The sequence below is a fragment of the Octopus bimaculoides genome, chromosome 14 (genome assembly GCF_046866305.1).
Source record: "Octopus bimaculoides isolate indiv1 chromosome 14, ASM4686630v1, whole genome shotgun sequence".
In the NCBI taxonomy this organism is placed as follows: domain Eukaryota; kingdom Metazoa; phylum Mollusca; class Cephalopoda; order Octopoda; family Octopodidae; genus Octopus; species Octopus bimaculoides.
Genome location: NC_142941.1, coordinates 32,108,874 through 32,113,666, shown reverse-complemented (window position 1 = coordinate 32,113,666; position 4,793 = coordinate 32,108,874). Strand labels below are relative to the sequence as shown.

Genomic DNA, 4,793 nt, shown 5'->3' with positions numbered 1-4,793 from the left:
GCCTTACTCTCTCTTTCGCTTCCCTTCAATTAACCATGTGAAAACGTTGCAGACCTGCTAAGTAACGGAGGAAAAAAAAAATTACTCATTTCACGCACCTTCCATCCCCTCCTCTATCTCCTCTTCCACTCCTTATCTCTTTCCTCCCCTCCTCCTCTCCCCATCCCCCTTCAACTAATTACGTAGAAGCGTTACGGACGGATCAGGTAACGGATGGGCTAATGCAACCATAGACAACCCAAGCTGAATTATCAAAACGATGGATGAACAACAACCAGCATCATAAAAACTGGCGCCTCGTACGTAATGTAATGGCCATCTCATCTGATGTTTAAATGCCTCGCATACAGTGAAGATCAAGTATACCTTCGAACAGCGAACTTTCTACAAATTCTAAATGAGTATGATGCTTTGTCATCTGCAGAGTTTTTTATCGCCGATTTTCTACTTTGTGTCATTTGGAATGCGAGAAGTTTTCGATATTCAAGTATCACCGTCTAACCTCCACTATTTTGGATTTTTGAAGTTTAAGGAAATTTTACTTGAAGGAAATTTCAAGTGAAGTAATTATCAGCATTTGTCTTTCTATTTAACCTTTATCGTCCATAGTATGGCATTTCTCCAGTATCAGGTTTAACTTTTCTAGTGTTGTGAGGTAGAGAGGAGTAGGCAAAGTAGACTGGAAAGAAAGGGTTGTAAAGCATGTTTAGGAGATAGAGGAGGCGGTGTAAGAGGGAGAGAGAGGAAGTTACAGCAGTAGGAGGAGGAAGAGTGTAAGAGGGAAATGCAAACGAAAAGACAGAGAAAGAGAGAGAAAAACAGAGATAGACAGACAGATAGATAAATAGATAAATAGAGAGCGAGAGAAAGAGAAAGAGAGAGAGAGAGAGAGAGAGAGAGAGATAGGGAGAGTGGAGGGCTCATAAATAGACAAGATGATTGATAAAGAATTGACAAGAAGGGAAGAAAAATAAGTAGAAAAGAGAGTAAACAAGCATAGAAAGAAGAAGTGTTAGAGAAAGAAAAGCAAACAGAAGAGACAGAGGGCAAGAGAGAGATAGAGAGAGAGAGGGCAAGAGAGAGAGAGAGAGGCAAAGAGATAGAAAGAGATATATAAAGAGGGGATGACTGATAGAAAGGGGAGGAGAATACAAGCAGAAGAGAGAGTAAACAAACATAGAAAGAGGAAGAGTGGGAGAGAGAAAAGCAAACAAAAGACAAGGGGACAGCTAGAAACAGATAGAAAGAAATATATAAAGAGAAGATGATTGATAGAGAGGTGAGGAGAAAATAAGTAGGAGAAAGAGAGAGTAAACAAAGATAGTAAGAAGAAGAGAGGAAAGGATAAGAGTAAAATAAGTTGAAAAGAAAGTAAACAAACACATTTCACGTACCACCCCCCTCTCGCCCCTTCCATCCCCTCCTCTATCTCCTCTTCCACGTATCGGTAGCGTGGCCGAGCGGTCTAAGGCGCTGGTTTAAGGCACCAGTCTCTTTGGAGGCGTGGGTTCGAATCCCACCGCTGTCAAGCATAATTCATTTCTTCACGGCGGTGCATCAGCATGGCCGCAGCTCTAAGCTGAAACTATAAATTTTTTTTTTTTAAATAGAAAGAGGAAGAGTGGGAGAGAGAAAAAAGAAGAGAGAGAGAGAGGGAAAGAGATAGATAGAGAGAGATAAAAAGATGGACATATAAAGAGGAGGTGACTGATAGAAAAGGGGAGGAGAATATAAGAAATAGAGTAAACCAATGTAGAAAGAAGTAGGAGAGGATAAGTAAGAGTAAAATTGAAAGTTGACTGAAATGTAAAGATGAAGAGTTTCTTGAGTAAATTATGTTAAAAAGATTGTATTATTATCAATGCTAGAAAACTGATATGAAAAGAAAGGTGAATATTATAGCAAAATATAAGCAATTTTAACCAAGTTTAAGGAAGTTAAGAAAAATTAAGAATTGAAAAGATCGATATTTCTAATCCGTGGTGAGGTTTCGGAAGTATTGTCATAACTACATATTCTTTAATTCTTTTATTCTTTTACTTGTTTCAATCAATTTGACTACGGTCCATGCTGGAGCATCACCTTTAGTCGAACAAATCAACTTCAGGACTTATTATTTGTAAGCCTAATATTTATTCTATCGTCCCCTTTGCCGAACCGCTAGGTCACGGGGACGTAAAGACATCAACATCGGTTGTCAAGCGATGGTGGGAGGATAAACACAAATACCTACATACCCCCCCCCCATATATATATATATATATATATATATATATATATATATATATATATATATATACATATCTATCTATATATACGACGGGCTTCTTTCAGTTTCCATCTACTAAATCCACTCACAAGGCTTTGGTCGGACCGAGGCTATAACAGAAGACATTCGCCGAAGATACTACGCAGTGGGACTATAACTATACACACACACACACACACACACATATATATATGTACATACACGCGTGTTTGTGTATAGTTATGTAGATATATGTAGTGGATCTTGCATGCATGAAGTGGATTCGACCCACCATAGCCAAATTTAAATTAACACTGCAACAGAACTTTTCCCACGGTGGAACAATGGTTTTTCTGTTTTTCCAGATGCTTTCAGCTAGGCCGAAATAATGTCTTCACCACTTGACCCTTTCTAAGCTCTTCTACTTCACCAAAAGCTAGAATAGAGATAACAAAACCACCAACTAAATCTATTGTTCTCAATGATATGTCTATCCTTCTGGATAGTTATAAAAACAAGAAACCTCAAGCAACCCCCCCCCCCCCAAATACAAAAAGTAGTCAATTGGCGACAACGGAGCGAGGCGGCTCGTGACGACTCAATTAGTTAGGGAACGGACTGCTATAATCATGATCACAAGGAATGCAGCTACTAAAGACAATGGTCAGCGAGAGAAATGAAATTTACAGTCAGCAACTGTGAGACAACGTCCCACGACCCCACAACTTTCACTAGCTCTAATTCTGTTCTCTTACAACATCATTCTATCGCTATCTGTGGGTTACTACTAACAATTCGTATACGCCAAACTATACAAAGAAACATTCTACCACATCTTTCTTTTGCATGCTCTCGGATGTTATAACCTTCCCGTCGAGGTATGGTATTTTTCAACGTAACGGTAAATAAATACTTTCTTAAAACTTCATGCATTGTTCATCTTTCGCATCCTACAACATGCCGTTATAACAACAATAAATCTTAACCGTTATATATATTAGGTCTTCAAATATGAAATTTGTAGAAAAGAAAAAAGTTTGCTAATGTTTTATAAATACAAGGACTAGTTTTATTCATCAAAGTATGCACCCATATTATCAATACACTTTTGCCATTTCAGCGGTTCTTGTCCAGCCTGGAACTGTAAAAGCCTGGCAATCTAGAGTCAATAAAATCTTGGAAGGCCTGTTTTACAGCATCGTCGGAATTATATTTTTTCCTATCAAAAAGTTATCCAAATTCTGGAAGAAGTGGTGGCCAGTGGGGGCAAGATCAGGTGAGTATGATAGACGATGGAGAATTTTCAACTCCAACTCCTGTAGTTTCTCCAATATCGTTTTTGTGATGTGTGGTATGTGTGGTCATCAAATGTTACAATTCGATTCAAAAATTATTTTTGTGAGGAGAAAGTAGCATAAACAGACTTCCAAGCCTTGCTGTTTCTGAGTCAATATTGTTTGCTTGCTAACACCAAACAACGATAATTCACGGACACTTTGAGATGGATCTGACTCGACGGTAGTTTTCAGTTCGTCATTATCCACCTTTGTTTCTGGTCGACCGCGTTGTCATTTGAGAGTCACAGTTACCAGAACGAAATTTTGCAAACCAATTTGATACTGCCTCCTGTGTAATAACATTAGAACGAAATACTCCATTAATATTTCGAGCTGTCTGTGATGCTGTATTTCCAAGAAAGAACTCATATTTCAAAACTGCACGAATTTTCGACTTATACATCTCTAAATAAAAATAGCAAAAAACGATTTATAAATACTTCACAAAGCGCAAAATGAGTTAGAATAAAGAAATAGATGGGTCAGTTTTCTAACAAAGAATAAAGATTGTCAAAATAAAATAATGGTACAAAATGAGCAACTGTCAAAGTTTACCATATACCTTACTACAAATTTCATACTTGACGACCTAATTTATATATATATATATATATATATATATATATATATATATATATATATACTAGCAGAGGCACCCGGCGTTGCTCGGGAATGAAATTGTTGCTTATATACTTGAAGAAAAAAGGCAAAATATGCTGTATAGAAATTTGAGAGGACATTCTGTAGATGGACTCTCAGATGAATGATGGCTGGGCGCCTCTCATGAATGGGGAAAATTGAAGATGTGCCAAAAAGCCTTATTGGTACTTGGAAACTTTTACGAAAATTAAAATGGGGATTAAATGAAAAAAATGATTTACGTGAATATCCTCACAAGAGTAATTGAAGTAAATGGCGATTGTGGAACCCCCCCACGCACGCACGCACGTGCGCATACACACGTGTGTCTTTGTAAATATGTTTGTATACATTTATGTATGTGTGTGTTTGTAAGAGACAGAGTGTGAGTGAGAGAGAGAGGTTTGTTGTCATGTATACGTACATGCATAAATATACATACATCTTTGGATGTATGCATATGACAACACAGCCCTTGACTCACTCACACTCTGTCTCTTACAAACACGCACGCGCGCGCATACACACGTGTATGTGTGTGTTTGTAAGAGACAGAGTGTGAGTGAGTC

The 4,793-nt window shown here is 37.9% G+C and overlaps 1 non-coding gene across 1 annotated transcript; it reads left to right on the top strand.

The window, feature by feature from the left end:
* The first annotated feature begins 1,446 nt into the window (after positions 1-1,446).
* Trnal-aag (transfer RNA leucine (anticodon AAG)) lies at positions 1,447-1,528 on the top strand. Its single transcript has one exon. It is a non-coding gene; the product is annotated as a tRNA-Leu (tRNA).
* The last annotated feature ends 3,265 nt before the right edge of the window (positions 1,529-4,793 follow it).